Source organism: Protopterus annectens, chromosome 1.part0 (genome assembly GCF_019279795.1).
Source record: "Protopterus annectens isolate FY-2018-M chromosome 1.part0, PAN1.0, whole genome shotgun sequence".
NCBI classification, from domain to species: domain Eukaryota; kingdom Metazoa; phylum Chordata; order Ceratodontiformes; family Protopteridae; genus Protopterus; species Protopterus annectens.
The window spans coordinates 494,070,817-494,089,130 of record NC_056725.1 but is presented as its reverse complement, the minus strand read 5'-3'; positions in this window follow the sequence as shown (position 1 = coordinate 494,089,130).

The following is an 18,314-nucleotide window of genomic DNA, read 5'->3' as shown; positions in this document are numbered from 1 at the left end:
TTGTAATGTGCCGAATAGCAATGTACACTCTCCAAGACATAATTTATGTTAGAACATATGTAGCATTTTGACTGCATGCTTATCTTACCTGTAATATTATGTATGTCTTATCTCATTTGTTGTAGTATGAGAGAGCATAAGCCTTTTCTCCCCAGACCTCTGTTGAAAAGGGGCTTTTCATGGCCAGTCAGGCTTACCTGGTAATCTGATGCTAATAAACAAATAATAGTCCCAACATTTAAAAAGTGAATGTAATTTTGGGGTAAAAATTGAGAGCTGTACAAGGTCCCTTGTAGATTACACCTGTGCTATCATTCGAGCTGACAGCCAGGGCAATCATTTGAGATTTAAGTATGAAACAGAGATCCCACTGCTTGCTTAGTAATGAGGAATAGCAGTGCCAGGTGCATCATCTGTCACTGTTACATCTGTTCTGTACCAGATGAAAGGTTTTGTGAAAAGAAAATATGCACATGCGCATCTGCAGAGATACACATTAGAAACAAAAGAAAATTCAGATGGTAGCTTCTTCAAACGTATACCTGTTAAGGCCATCAAATGTCCCTTTGAAGATTAGTCATTTAATTCCGGAGGGGGGGGGGGGTCCTAGGATGCAGGTCTGTTTTACAATTTTACATGTGTTCTGGCTTTCACTTATGATTTTTACTTCATAGGATTGGTTTCATAAGGCCCCCAAAGTGGCCTGCATTTGATGGATTACAATAAAGAGATAAAAATGAAATGTGTAAGCTTTACATCTGATTCAGACCTAATTTCAAGATTGCTTTCTGAAAATTAACATTTTTGTTCATCTATCCCCCCACCCCCCCAAAAAAAAAAAAAAAAAAAAAAAAAAATAGACTGTCAAGTAAAGGAAAATTCTTTGAAGGTAGATGGCTTTAGTGAGGACAGGCTTTATAATGTTGCTAGCCGTAATGCTATGTTCCCATCTGTTATACCTTTGCTGTTTCTTAATTGAGCATTAAATGCCTTCTAGACATCTTCTGCAACAATGCAAATAAAGCACAACTCATCTTGCTTTACATGCAGAAATTGTAATTTTCATCTTTATTGCTGAGGGATACATGTTAAAACAAAGTATTACTTATGAAGAGTTCATCTGTTGTCTTTTTCATTGTGGCCTTAAACCAAAAATCAGATGTTGTCAGCTAGGGACTGCTAACGGAAGTCACACAGAAAATGAAACAAGTAATTAAATATTCCTCAAAGAAAATCTGCTCAGGAGGGAGACAACAGAGGTACAAGGTCCTGACATGAAAATTCTGGCTGCAGATCTAGTTCCCTTATTTCAGAGGCGAAAGCTCATTTATGTAAATAACGTATCATAACCATAGACATTAAATGCAGTCACTGTTGTAGACATAACTTTAGGGAGCTCTGCTGCAGACTGATGTCCAGTGTCTGTCCAGACATTCAAAGCTAAGCCCCCACACCATGTTGCTTTACTTCAACCAACTTCATGCACTTTGTATAAAGGTGAGGATTGCCTGTACCACCTCAGCTTTTTCTTGCCGCCTCAAAGCTCAATGTTAATCTAGATAACAAACACTGGAGAGGCAGAGAAATTTTCCAGAGTTCCTGACCTGAGACCCAGAGTATTATAGTCTTCCTGAGAGATGTGACAAAGATGAAAGTATAAGAAAAAAGAGCAAGGGAACAAGTGTATGGGGAAGGGTATGAGTACGGTCTTAAGCTCCCGGGGAGATAGAGGGGATATTGGGTGGGGACCATGGACTACAAGAGTGACTGCACTCAAACATCTAGTGTTATGGTATGTTGGTTACCCAACTACTATGTTCTTTGTGTGGAACACTATTGTAGTCATAAATTCAAGGAAGATTGCCAATGCTTCTCCTCTAAAAGGATGGGAAGTTGAACTAGTAGGTAGAACAGGAGGGCACGAAGTCCTTCACTATGACATACAGAAACTAATCCCTAGCTCTAGAGATAAGATTCAATTGGTAATGTTTAGCAAAGGTATGTACAGAGTACCACATGGCTGTTTCAAAAATGTCCTGTCCACTAACTCCTTTCAGGTCAGTCACACTGGCAATGGCCATTGTCGAGTGTGTTCTCACCTTTTCTTGTAGAGGCCTATCGTGGACTTTGTGATAATAAAATAAGGCAAGGGGCTCTCCATTCAGAAAAAAAAGTCTGCTTGGACTTGGGGAATTGTTTTTGGTTTTCAGCAGAAGCTAAAAGCAACTAGTCTAACCTTCCGATGTCCTTGTTTCTGTCTAGGTTATACTTCATTTCCTTGTGGGCATCCAGTAAGCAGGGGCACTGATTTATGGTTCTGAAAAAATGAAAAGTACAGTTGTGTACCTACCATAAATGTAGATGTTCGAGTGTATTCACTGTTGCAGTCTGACGTCAGGGAAGAGGCAACAGCAACCAACGCTGGACCAGGACTTTGGAATTCAGGCCAACTGCGGGTAGCCTGTCAGCAGGATAACCCAAGTGTAATGACTGCAACAGTGAAACACGATGAACATCGTTGGTTTCATGAGAGGAAATCCAGGAATTATTGTCATACTTTTAAGTTTAATTTCCAGTCTTTAGTATTATTTCATTAGAATTCTACACTGCATTTATGTATATTTACAGTTAAAGAAAATTCACTATACAGATGACTGAATAAAGTAAACTGACATTATTATAAAGGAGTAAATATGAGAAAAATGTTGTTATGGTGAATTAGTGTTCTAGCTAAAATGTCAGTTTCCTTGAAAATCTCATGTTTTTCAAACTCAGACAGTCCACATTTGGGATTTACTGGTATTTTGCTCAAGAAAAATGGAAAATGATGGTCCATGCCAATAAATACAAAACATTTCCCTATTTACTTTGAGGTATAGGGAAAAAGATTTCATTAAAGACTTTAGGCATGAAGGAGGAGTTGGCACACAGGGTCACTGTTTTTGTAAAATGTCAGGAAAGTTTCTTGAACATTAAGAAATGGAACTCTTGAGACTTTTCTGGCTGACAAAACTGATTGAAATACTGGTTTTCAAGACAAAATATGTTTGCTGGGATCACTGGTTCAAATGAGGGTAAGCCAATACCCATCTCGATGGTTTAAGGTACACGATGCTTTTCAAAAACTGCTTTACAGGTGGTCTGGAGGCCAAAGTGGGGTCTAATGACACTCAGAAATCGCTGAGAGGTGCAACTTGACTGAGGTTTACACTGAGCTAGAAGAAAATAGCCCAAGAGGTACTGAAGAACTGTAGGTCCGCTCCCCTGTTTGGGGTGTAGCTTCCTCACCTGGCATTGGAAGAGAAATCTGTTTCATTTTTTTAAGTATGATTTTCTGATACAAGGCCTTCTATCTTCCCTTATGATTTCTAGCCTAACCTTACACTAAGGTGTCCAAAGGGATCTAAAATGATATTATCCAAGCTGCAAGACTCGGGGTGTAAAGGTTGGGGTGCTTAAAAGCCCCCTGCACTGCATCAGAAGGTTGCCTTACTGAGATAACAGTAAAAGTTTATCCCTTACCCACTGCAGTGGATGGAAGAACCAGTACTGGCTGGGCCAGAAATAAAATTAATATAATTTCTGCCCTCTCCTCCTCATTTTTTTTAATGACCCCTGCAGCAAGAGAATAGGAGGGAAGTCATTCAGAGAAAGCCCATCAGGTCAGGAATGTGGTGTGCACTTCCCAAGCTTACCAGTGAGTTACTCAGGAGCAGAATTTTCTCACTTGTTTGTCAACTGAAAAAATAAATAAATTCATCTCTGGGTTACCATATTTGTTGTTAATGTTGAGGAATGCTTCTCTTTGCAGCATCCACTCATGTGGGTTCAAAGAAGTCCTGCTGAACTGGACTGACACTGAGTTCTCACGTATGGGTATGCATGCAGATGTCAAAATCAACTAGTACTGCATGGCCTAATCTTAGATCTGCAGGTTTATCCTGCATAGGTGATAGGCATGAGTGCCTGTTTCTTCATGTACCACATCTGTCTGGTGTTGTCTGAAATGACCTTTACAACTCCCTGATGCCAAGACTGTGTTGAACACTCTGGGGTAAAATGAATGCTAACATTTCCTTTATATTTATGTAGAGAGTCCTTTCCTGCAAGTTTTACATGCATTACATGTATAGGCCTAATATAAGGGCACCCCAGGCCTTATACAAAGTGTCTATAGTTAGGGTCTAGTTTTGAGATGATTGTTAGAAGGACATCCCCTCATTTCTTTGAATTTGGTTCACTAACTAGCCTTGTTACCTCTACACAAAAAGGAACTCTGTTCCCTTGGAGCAATTGTAATTTTCTCACGTGTAATCATTCTAAGGGAACAATTAAAAGGGTTTGTCTGGTAGCCCGCTTGAATAAGTCTGCCATGTTTTTGAAAAAAGTAGTTAGAGCTTCAACCTTTTCTGTTGGGAAAAGGACTCTTCTGGTAGTTATGCCCAATACTGCCCCAGGAATAGTGTTTTGAGCTGGGGTCAGGTTGAACTTTAAATGGTGGAGAGTGAAACATAAGCTGATCAGACACTGCAGTGTGCAATCTAGGGCACTCTGTATCTTCTCTAAAGACTGGACCTGGGTCAGAGAACAATTCAAGTAAGGATAAATATGAATGTCTGTGATACTGAAGCGTGCTGTAACTAGCATCAGGCATCTGTGAATACTCTGGGCACAGTAACTAAATCAAAGGGCAAGGATGTAGATTGGTAATGCAGACCCCGGTAACAAAAAACTTCAGGCATTTTTCATGCCCATTGACAATTGATATATGAAGACATGTTCCAATGAGGTCTAGTGTGACTAGATGTTTGATGGTCAAGAATGGAAGCAATACCTGTAAGGTCAACATTTCAAATACCGGCATACTCAAGTATTTGTTTAGTTTTGATAGATCTAGACTGTCACCAGGAACAATTTCTTGGTATCTAAAACAGCTTCATATAGAAACCTTTTCCTTGCTGTTCTAGAGAAGCCTTCTCCATTCTACCTTGTATCAACATTTCTGCCAGGATAGGCTTATCAGGTGTTCCTGCTCTTTTCGTACTAACAAGATTCCCTTCTCCTTTGGTCATGAACTGGACTTAATATCCTCTGGAGACTATTTTGTAAACTCTTTGATCTGTGATTGTTGAAAGACATTGTTTAGCACAAGAGTCAACCTTATCACAGGATTTTGTTGAAAAGGTGTGCTTGGGATTGGGGAAGGCTGGGATGTTGTTGTTGGAAGGATGCTTTGTAGTCACAGCTGACCTGTGAGATGTAGGACTCTGCCAGACCCCCCACCAGCACCTGCTTCTGCCATCATACAGCCATGTCTGCGTTTGAGTGTCTTTTTTTACCTTTGACTTGTTTTACCTTGTTCTGCTACAGGTAGAAGGGTCCTTCCTTAACAAGATAGTTCTTATTTTGTTATAGGAAGAGAATTGGACATATTTCTCAATGTAAAAATAATATGAATAAATCAATTTCTGTTCGCAGTCACACCAAGCAGTATTCCGTTCTTTGAATAATTCACGTCTTTTCAGACCTAGTTTTTTAGTACTTTCAAATTAATAATCCCAATATCCAGTCTCTTGTTCAAACTATAATAATTTATTGAGACAATCGGTAAGCGCTTTCGTTGAAGAGCTTAATCAAACCTATAACACTCAATCCTAATAGATACTTATATATGCATTAAAAACACAATAAATCAATTAATCAATTAGGTCCTTAAAGGTAAAAAACATCCATTCAGACCTTAATATGAAAAACTATGGTATAAAAAACTATAACATCTATCTTAAAACTCATGTATTAAAACTAATGAATTATATAAAAAACAAAACAAATGCATTCTATTATATAAACTGTTATATATAATATGATGTGATTGTGACAAAAATAAAGTAAAGCTATTAACATAATACAATATGGCAAAAGGCTTATAATATATATACCTTATAAAATTTTTAAAAAATGTTTTTATTTATTTAATTCTATGTCTCCTATTTCTTAAGGCTGGCTTTAGGGGAACCTTATCATTCAGACCTGGGGGGATGTGAGCTTTTGTTTCCTTTAAATCGTTGGTCTGAGCTTTTCTCTTTTGTCTGCCCCTGCTCATTGAGCGATTCCTGCCTCTTTGAAGGTTCTCTGCTATAGGTTTGATAAAGCTCTTCAGCGAAAGCGCTTACCGATTGTCTCAATAAATTATTATAGTTTGAACAAGAGACTGGATATTGGGATTATTAATTTGAAAGTACTAAAAAACTAGGTCTGAAAAGACGTGAATTATTCAAAGAATGGAATACTGCTTGGTGTGACTGCGAACATAAATTGATTTATTCATATTATTTTTATCCTGGCTTTTGTTCTGTTCGCTGTCGTTTATCTTCCGTGGGTATTATTACTCATTATATTTCTCAATGTCTCCATGGTGTTCCCCTTTTCCTGTATTTTACTGAGCACATTATATACATGGGGTCTGAAGAACAATGTCTTGTGAAGAGTGCACTGCAGAGCTGCACTTTCATATATTCAGACAGGGACAGCAATCTTACCCAATAATGTCTTATGATTACTGAGCTCCATTGCAGCAGTCTTGCATACTTCCACAGTTGAAGTTTAGTTTGAGTCTGACTAGGCAGGGAAGCTTTTTGCTTTACATTTTGTAGTCCCTCACAGCTGTTGACAATTTGGTTTATGACATATTCTAAATATTTTAAAATGTGAGTTTTGGTAATGTAAAGCCCTAAAAGCCAGGTTTGCAGAAGCACACATTGTCCTCTAAATCTAATAGTCATCTATCTCTGCCCTTTCTGACAGTACTCCTCCCCATTGCCAGTCTGGCTCCTCTAGCAAATTCCAGGAACACTATGTCTGGATCTGCAATAGATTTCCTGTAAAGGAACCTGACAGCCCTGTACCCCAGAAATCCCATCAGGCTTCTTGGGAGATGGAAGTGGGGGGAGGGTTGCTATAATGCTTATGGTGTTTACCTCAGACACAAGGTAAAAGGTTTGAGTCCAGCCTTATAAAAGGAAATTGGATAGGTTTAAAATAGCCCACAATGGCAGCTAGCATAGTACTTACCTATGAACCTGTTAAGGAAGGTAGCTTCAAAAATATTCGTAAGTTCCTGAATTGGAGGGGGTAACTAGTAGTGTGGATAGGTCTAGTCCCAGCAGGTTCATGGATCTTTTCCGGGCCCCATGAGTCTGTCATGGAAATACTATCTCATTAAGGGGAAGGGGATATATCAACAGTAAAAGTCTTCTGGGTGAGTCTGAGGCCGTGTATGTATTATTTGTGTTAAACTGCAGAGGAGGACATTTGTGATTTATAATTCAGGTCCTCCTCTCCTTCCTCTGAGGAGGCTAAGTCCCTTACAGGGAACTGAGCCTTTTCAATTTTAGAAGGTTAACTCCATAAACAGATGGCTCTGCTGCATCAGGCTTTAAGCTTTATAAGAACTTGAAAAACATGCAAATCAACTTATCCAAGTCTTGGGAGACAGACAGAGTGAGATAGGAGCATTTGGCTCATCACATGTTAGGTCTTGCTTGGTACAGACCTCCATTATCTGGATCTTTTGATGACAGGAGGGGAAATAGTGGATTTGGGTTCCCTAGAAGGATATCCCTGGGCTTCTGTTTCTTTGCAGCATGGGTATCCTCCTTAACTGTCACCCGAGGTGATAATGCTTTCTGCCTGTGTAATAAACAGTCAGTACACTTTAGTGGATGTCTGCCTCTCATCTGCTTCCTTTGGCGTTTCTCTGGTCTGGGTGGATGTACTAGGAGCTGACAACATGGAGGCCTGTGAAGGTCATCACCAGAGGCTTCATCTGTAACAGGTGTCAGGGGTGAGGATAAACAAGTACCTATACAAAGATGACATACTCATACCTAGGATCCGGGGGAAGGGGTGTCCAACTCTCTAATCTCCTTTGGATTATTTTTCTTTTTTCATTTCTTCAGGGAGAAGCCATGTAAACTTGAGTATTAGTCACAAGACATGGTCAGCTGCTTGTTACTTTTTTTCAGATAGGTCAGGACAGCCTTATATCTGGTGCTGATAGTCTTGCTTCTAAATCCCTAGTAAATATTGCACTTAGTAATGTCATGCTCTAACCCCAAACAGTAAACATATTGATAATGAAAGCCTTTATAAGGGATCAGATATCTGCAAGCATAATGACTAATTTTAGTATGGGTGGACAGGCCTTAAATCTTCATGCTGGGTTTACACCTCACAGATGTCAAGGTAATGTTTTTACTACAATCCCAATAACAAAAATATCCATGAAAAATCAAAACAGAAGGGTCCACAACTCTGTACTTATCTGCTCTCCTCTTCAGTCGAAGCCTGGACCAACAGATTATGAATGTTCTCTCTCTTCAGAATGTCGCATTTCACATCAGTGAATGTTAGAATAAAATAAAAATGATGAGAATGAATGATACCTTTAGCCAAGTATGTGGAAAGATCTGAGGTAACATGCCTAAGCATATAATCTGATTGTAGTTTTAAGTTTGGTTGTCAGATCTCAGAACATAAAGTCTTTTATGTAGGGGTACAAGTGAGTTTTCCAGTCTGTTGATTTCCCACAAAGCTGTGGAAGTGTCTATCATAGTCTGAAAACTTAAAACAACTTTATAGAAATGGCAGTACCTGACCAAACTAAAGCCAGATCTAGCCAGGAAAAAAGTCACCCTGCTGGATCCTTGGCATAAATAGACTATACAACAGAAGGAAGAAATTCCTGTCTAGAAGTGGGAGGGAGCAGAACTGAGAAAAAATCCCTCAATAGTCTCAACAGGCAAATCAGGGAACCAGTCAAGTCTTCCAAAGCTAAGTTAGAGACTAAAATAGCCTCCCAGGCAAAGGATAACCAGAAAACATTTCTAATTATGTCTGAAATCTTAAGGGAGACACTCAATGTGCTGAGTTGGCTACAGATGGAACTACCCATACTCAGTCAGAAGAAATAGCAAACCTGCTGGCCAATAAATTCAGCTCAAATTTCACCCCCTCATCACCTCTGGTCACTACCTGTGAAATACCCCGTCCCATTCCTTTACCTGTTAAAACAAAAGAACAGGTCATCACTGTGCCCTCTAAAGCTAGAAACACGGCATCAATGGGCTCGGATGGAATCCCAGGGTGCCTATTAAATAGCTTGAAGCATAACCTAACTAACCCACTCAGATGTCTATTTAACTACTGTCTCCAGACTGGCTTTGTCAAAGTAGAGTGGAGGACAGCAGCAGTCATCCCTCTGCACAAAGGGGAACCATCAGCTATGCCAGGAAACTATTGACCCATAAGTCTGACTAGCCTCATACGCAAAGCTATGGAAAGGATAATTATGGATCTGATTAACGACAACACAGAAAATCTCCAGATTCTAGATCTAACTCAGTTCAACTTAGTCAAGGTCCTGTTCTGCCTGCTCAGTATGGTGAACTTCTTTGAGAAGGTCACCAAGGCCATGGATGAGGGCAAGCAAGTGCTGAAGGCATTTGACACAATACTCCACTTGGGTATTATATATAAACTCATAAAATTGGTCATAAAACTCTACATCACCAGATGGATAGCCAAATGGCTCAGAGAAAGGGCACATGTAGTTAGAGTGGGGGAATCCACAACCAGCAAGAAGCTAGTCACCAGTGGGGAACCACAGGGCTCAGTGTTGGGCACCCTCCTTTTTGGGATATACTTCTTAGATTTTAAGGCAAATGTAGCTGGTCTTTGACTAACCAAGTTTGCTGATGTCTGCAAGCTGTAGGCAATAAGTGACTCCTCAAATAATTTGATATCCTACAGAAAGGTTTGACGCAGACTAATGATGAGTGGCAGAGTCATGGCTTTAAACTAAATGGCAAGAAGTACACAATACCCTTTTGGAAATCAAATACCCCTGCAAATTAAAACATCGATAGCACCTCCTAAGGTGAGAGATCTGGGTACTCAGATAGGGAGTAATCTGAACTTTGATCAACATATGTCCATGGTGGTGAGGAAATCCTTCTATGTGGCTCAGCTTATAAGTAAGGGCATGACATCCAGATCTAAGAATGTCTTAGTACCACTGTACTTAGCCCTCATCAGACCAATAATAGAATACAATGAACCCTTCAGCATGTACCTCGCCAGGCACCTGCAACAGTTGGGGAGTCCTCAGAGATTTCTCAAGAAAAAATAACTTAAATAATCAAGATGTCATATGCGGATCAATTAAAACCTATCACTTTATTTAGTTTTCTGCCAGTTACTGAGGGGTGATCTGTGCCTGACCTACAAGGCAGTCTCTGACCCAGCCCTGATAGAAATGTTGCATATTTGCTAACTGCACAAGGGTTACCCACTCCAAATATCTAAACGTGATATCTGACATGACTAGATCATGCTGGACAGACAGATGTGTGTCCCAGAGACTGTCCCTCCTTTGAAACAGACTTCTTATTCATGTGAAGCAGAGCCCTTCCCTGACCATCTACCAGTGCAGTCTGGACCAATGGATGGAAAATCGCGAATTCACTCCTGAGGTGGTGTCCATGTCCCTTATGGACAGAGACAGTCTGTAAAAATAGTCAAAACACCACTTGCTGTCCCTTATCTTTCCCAAAGGGATAGAAAACTGTGTAAAATCTCAGTAAAATGGCTAAGCTTGTTAGGGCTCTTGAGCTATTAGCCTAATAATCTGAACCAATGAAAAGTCCTGTTTTGTACTTACTGAAAAGGTAGCATTACATATTGAAAGGTCATTATCTCTTTCATGGTGATATGCTTTTTCCTCTGCATCTTAGGTTTGACATTGGTAAAAGAGAACTCCAAGGTAAGTTGGGTGGATCTACTATCAGCTTCTGAATCAGCTCTAATGGTTCAAATGGAAGCTCTAGGTTCTTTAAGATCTGGTAACATCAACGATGGAAAGCATCAGATATAAAGCTGTGATCAATGGAGTGCATACAATGGTTTCAAGTGCTCTTCACTGCACCTTTCCTATAAAAACTCAGTTAGCATTAGACATGAAGATAAGAGAATCCATGCAGAACCATGACTAAGTTGTCTCTCACCCCCTAAAAAGGGGGTCTTCTCAAAGTAAACTACTTGCTAGAAATGTAACAAGAGGGTATATCTACAGATGAAATGCCACAAAGCACTTCAGCTATGACCACCGATATAATACTGCATTACTCCCACCATCACCATCAGGATCTGCACATCATGCCTTTGAACACAGCAGCTGCCTCATTTGACCCACCCTAGCTAAGCCACTGAACTTTCCCTTTGGTATAGAATGGATTCTTTTGAAAAGAGGCAGCTGAGCTAATATTGTGGCATAGATAAAACTACCCTTACCCATTTCCAGTGAAAGCAATGGTACTTGAAAAGAAAGAATGCCTCCCAGAAGGTTGAAGGTTGGGAGAAGTAGGGTTAGAACCAGGTATGTCAAGTAATCACTGTGGTAGGTTTTCATTTTTCTAGAGTTCTAGTTTGGTCCTTTCCCTCTAGGACTGTTGCTATTCTGCTACTACCTGCACTACTTGCATTGCTCAAGCTAGTCATCAGCGATGTCTCATGCCAATTCTTCTTGTATGAAGATATCTTTCACTTTCATATACTACTCTACAAGCCTTTGGTAGTAGCTGGCCCTAATTCTTTCAACTTCCACAGATGTATCAGCTGGGTCACCTACTTTTAATACACATGCTGTTTGGTGCTTCCTCTAAACCTGATAGAACCAGTTTTTGGACGAAAGAATCCACTACTGAAAACATCTTTGGAAAATAGCCCATGGCCTAAGCTGGTACCCCAACAATGGTCATCGACTCAGTCTCAGCATGAGGGACAAGAGCTGGAGAAGTCACCCAACATGATCAGAAAACTCCTGCTAAATGCCTGTTGTCAACATCTGGAAACAGGCTGTTTTACTGGATGACATAGGGTGGTGCAGCAGACAGTGTTGTTGCCTCACAGCAAGAGGTCCCCTGGTTTGATTCTCATCTGGCTTACCTTCTGTGGAGAGTCTGCATGTCTTCCCTGTGTTTGTTTGGGTTTCCTCTGGGTGCTCTGGTTTACTCCCACATTCCAAAGACATGTAGTAGGTGGAGTGAGTAGTCTAAATTGGCCATAGCTGTGAGTGTGCATCCGAGTGTATGGTGTGGAAGAACTACAGCAGCAGGGCTAACCACCCAGTGGTGTAAATCTTGCCTGTAGATGACTGTCACTGCAGAAGTGACACCTTGATCCCATGTGCAAAAATGGGAAAAAAGGGATCATGGATGGATATCTCCGTTTTAGTAGAGGCTATCCTCCTAATCAACCATTTAAAATGTTCTTTCACAAAGTTAAAGGCATAACCCAAACTGATACCCACCAGTGACTGCATGAGGGAAAGAAACCCGGTCATCAGTATCATCAACTTGGGAAGAACTTGGTCAATATCGGATACAGCCTCCTCATACAGCTCAGAGCCAGTGTTGATTATAGGGCTGAGCATTTTCCTTTACCAAAGCACTGTGTTCAGATGAAGAAAGGCCTGAACTAACAAGGTGTACTTGGATTGTGAAATGTAGTACAGAAAGTACTTCTCTACGTATCTTTCATTATCTTCATTAACTGCAAACACCTTAATCTTCTATGTAGTTGGTAATGAATCTGTAAACAACCGGTTTTTGAACATGAGATTATTTGTCTCCTTTTCCCAGGGAATACTAGTGGTGAAGTCCTCAGACAATATATGGACCAATGCATGACAGTAAGATGGTCTCACAACAATGACATGCAATGTGAGGGACAAGAGATAGGGAAGGTGACCACAGCTTAAGCTTGAAAACCCCTGATGAATGCTCACTGTGATCTTCTGTGAACTGATTAGACTATATCAAGTAACAGAGTCATAAGCCTGAGATTCCAGCTAATAATGTAGTCAATAATGGCGACTTTTTAGAATCTGAAGCCCCACCATGTAGCTCATTTGCAATAACAGGGGGTTAAAATGGAGAAGCAGAAGTCAGTAAGAGGAAACGTCTGGAACAAGAGGGGTGAATCATTCTCTCCATGAGCACAGTGTAAGAATGTTTGGTCAATAAAACTCTGGGTGTCTGTTCCAGGTTGGGGCCCTATCTCCCTCAAATTGTGGTTGACAATTTTTTTTTCTTTTCTTTTCGTGGCACTTTGGAGGCTCTGTTTCCTTGCCATGTGGATTTAGATCAGAAAGGTCTAGATTTTTTGAGAATTCTTCTGCTGAGGTAGAGGCAGTTACCTCCAGAGTAAAGGTCAAATTCTTACAGGGCTCACTGAAATCGTCATAGCTTCTGGCTCATCTTAGTAGAGATTCACATAATTTAACATTATGGTCCCTTCCTAGATAGAGGAGATGCTGTAAATTGCAAACTTTACAGGAATATGTGTTGTTAATCTTTGCTAAGAACATCACTAAACACCACATCTGCTTAGAATAATCAGTATAACTCACTTCCAAAAAAGCCAGATAGCCAGTAAAACCTGAAAACACAAACCATTCTTTGAGATCAACCAAGGAAGCCACTGCAATAATGATGGAGAAACACGGTGACTTTTTACCTCAACAGCAAAAAGAACTGAAGAGAGTATTGCTTATGCTCTCATTTAATGACATACTTGCTGCAGAAGGTCACAGCATGAGAGGTAACCTCGTGACCACTAGGGGATATCTGAATGCTCTGCAAATCTGGCTAGAAGGCTGATGTTTGCCTGTTGTTTATTCCTGCTCATTTTACCATCCTGCAACAATGGCCCTTATGATGAACATACCAAATGTCTGCCTTCCTCTAGAAGTGACTCATCTGATGGTGCATGATCTCTGATTTCCATATCTGGATATAGAGTTGGATTGTCTGCTTAGGCGTATTCACAATTTCTAGAGGTTGACTTGGGAAGTTGCCAAGCACCTTCCTGGTTCACTTCCTTGGGGGGAGGAAGATGAGTCCAGCTGCTGTTGTGGTTTTCTTTGCACTTGCTACTGCATCTCAACAAGCTACTAACTTGGACTGCCCAGAGAATTTACCAGGACACCTCAACCTTCCCCACTGCAAGGAGGACAGTAAGCAATAACAGAACACAGGGACACACTGCAAAAAAAAATTCACACACACCTGTTTCATGTGGTTTTTTTTTGGTTTTCTTTATTAAGTTACTGCCGCTGGTTTTGTATTAAATATCTGATAGTAAGAGAAGGCTTCATGTCCCCTTTGGTTGAGATTCAGTAAGGATCTCTTTTATAAGCAGGCAAATTAAATTACTGCTAGCAAAAGGAACATTTTGAAATATGTAGGTTGTTCCTAAACTTGTTTAGATAAGCAGATTTATTAATGATTAGAAATGCATATCATTTACACAAATATTACCTGATGGTTTTATTTAGATACATTCAATTCATGGCCTTAGTGTAATTGGTTTTAGATTTAGATTTATATTAAATTTTAGGAAGCTTTTTGAAATGAGTAACTAATATGGTTTTAACATTGATTTTATGGTTCCTAATGAAATTTAGAATAGTTAGAAAATGAAATTGGTGTTTTACTAGTAATATTATATATATATATTAATATATATATATATATATATATATATATATATATATATATATATATATATATATATATATTTTAAGGTTTTTAACATATTTATGTTATTAAATTTTAGATAATAGAATATATATGTTTTTAGAGGGAGTATATTTAGTAATAATATGATGAATTTTATAATAGCAAAGGTTTGCGGATTTATCAGAAAAGTATGTAATTTGCAAAAAACGCACTAGATGGTGGTATTTAGCTATATTCATTGACTGTGTCCCTTGATTTGTTTCACGATTTATATGAAGCTGAGCGAAGCTTCTTTAAATAAGTAAATGATCTGATATAAATATGGTGCTTAAACATTCCCTTTTGCATTGTTCTTAAAACATTGTTCTTAAAACACTGATTTAAATAAGATGTTTAAGATATTATGATTTAATAATTAAACTGCATTTTTCATTTATTCATGTGGAGATATTCGAATGGTTGTATAAATGTATTTAATCATCCGAATTAATTTGAAATTACTTCAGTTAATTAAACGGATGCATTGGTTGGTTATTTTATGTCACAAGATTATATAAAATAAGAGTTTGAATATTTTTAGTATGCTGATGAAGTTGCATTTGTGACGAAAAATGCGGAGAAGTAGTTCAGTGTTTCTTGGTGGATTTTAGTGCTTTTGGATTCAATAAAGTCTGTTCCTGTGCTCGTGGATCCTAGTGCTTCTATTCTTTACTATAGTCAAGTTGTTTTATTTGAGGCACTGTTTCTTCCAGTCGTTTGTTTGGTCAACATTTTGAATCTGTTGCATGTTTATATGGAGGCCACACATAGTCAATCCTGTTTCTTCACCACGATATCTAATAATGATGCCTTGTCCTAATAGTCTACAATACTGAGCATCATTCTCAGTGAAGATTTCAGATGTCATGCAAGTTTTCAAGTAACCTGGATTTTTGTACCTGAATCAGAGAAGCTATCATAATTCTAATACTTTTTTGATAAGTACCTGGTAAGATGCACACTATCATTTGAAATATGGAGGGTTAGCTTTGAGGCAGCATATGGGTCCCTAGCAGATTACTAAAGTTTCAAAACTTTGAACATCATACGGCCAAGACCATATGACCAAAGTTTTGAAAGTTTGAAACTAAAGTAAAAAAATATATATATATTTTTTTATGTTTTTGTGGGGGGGGGATTCCCCACACCCCACTAATTAAATATACCAACTCTTGAGATCACACTACAGTGAGGAAAACAGTAAATTTCCTGTTCTGTGCTGTATGGTGATCTCCATTCAAAACCTTCAAAGTTTCAAAAGTTCGATCATATGGTCTCGGCCGTATGATGTTTGAAGTTTTGAAACTTCGGTAATCTGATAGGGACCCCAGCATATAGGTCTTTTCTCAAAAGACCGGAGCACATAGGTTTCTTACTTGGGCACATGCTAATGAGATAGTGGGCCTATTACTATCATTTGATATTTGTGGCATTACATATACCATAGAGAAAACCATAGGGGCAGCTCTTGAAAATGCTATTTGATGGGAACTAATACTTTTGGTTCAGCCTGTAAGCCAAGGCTAGGAGTTTGGAGTCTATCAGGCTGACCAATCTGTAGAGTTCATCATGGGGGGAGGGGGGCAGAATATACAATCTTAGAATACGGCTCTATGAAATCCAGATATTCCAATAACTCTTGTATCCACTTGTCCCACAGTGGTATTTTGGAAGCCTAGCTCCTCCTTTCTAAAGAAAAAAAAGTCAATAATGGTCAGATCTGAAGTGACATTATGATTTCTCTGAGAATGATGCAAAATGTAAAAAGGCATTTGAACAGGGACTGACCTTCTGCTTCTCTGTGGTTAGAGAGACACACTCTTCAAGTGAATAGTTTGAGTAATCATCATTATCAGAGTCAGCTTCCACAATGCTTCCCCATCAAAAGACTTAAGCTGATACTTCAAGCGAGAAGGCTCTGGTAGGGTGGATAATTTTTTTGGTTATGTTAGTCAGGGGCTTGGAAAGTACCAGGAAACAAAGACGCCATAATGGATACCACAAAGTCAGTATGAGAATCCCTCAGAGCAACACATGTAACTTCCACAAAGGGCAAAAGATGCTTTATATTGTTACACAGAAGGTCATCTGGATGTTGTGATTATTCACATTTTTTTAACATAATCGAGGAGCCCCCATCAATAACAACCACAATGACCAAGGCAAATGTCAAGAAAGAGGTCAGGATCAAAGACTTTTCAAATGGTCAGAGCAGCCAAAAGAAGGGAAGCTCTTTATCCATGTTGCTCATGTACCAGCACCTCTTTTAATTGAGAAAATCTATCCCATCTATGGTGACAGATCATCCCATGAGTCTTAATGGAGCAAAGCAAGGGTCTCATACCATCAGAGAAGCAACAGGCTTTCCTAAGCTTTAAGTTGGCAATTTAAGGAATATTGTGTGAATGCTACATCCTTGAACAAGAAAACAAAATAGTATGGCCCTTCTCATAAAAGTATTTTTCTGAAAAACTAGAGGAGCTGGCTCTGACAGATAAGCTGACAATTCATGTAACATTTTCTTATGGCCTCTGCTCTCTGACAAACAATTGCAATGTTAATGTATACACAGATGCTGCAATCTGAAATATTATTCCCCAAACTGGTGCATGTAGACAACACTTTGAGTCTGGACAGATATCTTTCAGTCTCATTTACATGAATGAAAAAAGGCATTCTGCTGTGATGAAGGTCATACAACTACAAAAAGAAATGTTCATGTTGATGAAATTGAAAATAATAAATCAGAATAAAATTTAAACACGCAAGCACTTTTTAATGAGACAATGAAATTAAGGGAAATAATAGTAATAAAATGAAATAGGCACTAAAATGTCAAAAAAATAGTGAAGCTAAGCTCAGCCATATAGACTGTGGAACTGAACTGGGGGGGGGGGTAGTACATGTGGCTACATCAGTGTCAATGACGACAGCATATCCAATAAATCGCCACAGCTGTCCCACTGAAGAGTTAGCAAAGTTTAGTTAACGTCTACATCATTTCCCTGGAAGATGCTTTAACAATATTACCTGATGGTCAATAGCTGATAGATACACACATTAAAAAAGAAATGAAGAGACTAGACTAGTGTAATGGACAGGGAAGTATCAGGAAGTAAGATCTGAGAAAATGATTTCCAAAAAAAAAAAGAAATACAATAGCTAAAAGCCTCAACAAGTGTCAAAAATATTAAGAAACAAAACTGCCACTGCCTTAATCAAAATAAAAGCCAAATCATGATTCCCGAAGGCATGCTGTTTTCTACATTCCACAACTTTTTTACATTCTTATTGTTCCATGCCATCCTTTATGTTTACCTACCCAGCTCCCCTGCATCTGTCCATGCCAAATCTACCAGCCAACTTCCTTTTGTCCTTCCCCTGGACTTAATCTGGTATGATGGGGCCAGTCATGGAATGAGGACACTGCGGGCTCAGCACATCTGAGCTTCTGTCTGGAAGGGTTTTTTTTTTTTTTTTTTTTTTTACTTGTAACCTCTCCGTCCCCCCTCTCTATGGTCTCAACAGTATGTCTGGGGGGGGGGGCAGCAATGGAGATATGCAGAGTATTGCTCAACCTCTGCAGCAGCTCAGCCATACCTCCACTCTATTCCCCTTTTAGGTGCACTTACCATGCGTTATCCCCAGCCTTCACCATGAGATCGTCACCAAAGACACTGACAGGACCGTTCACTC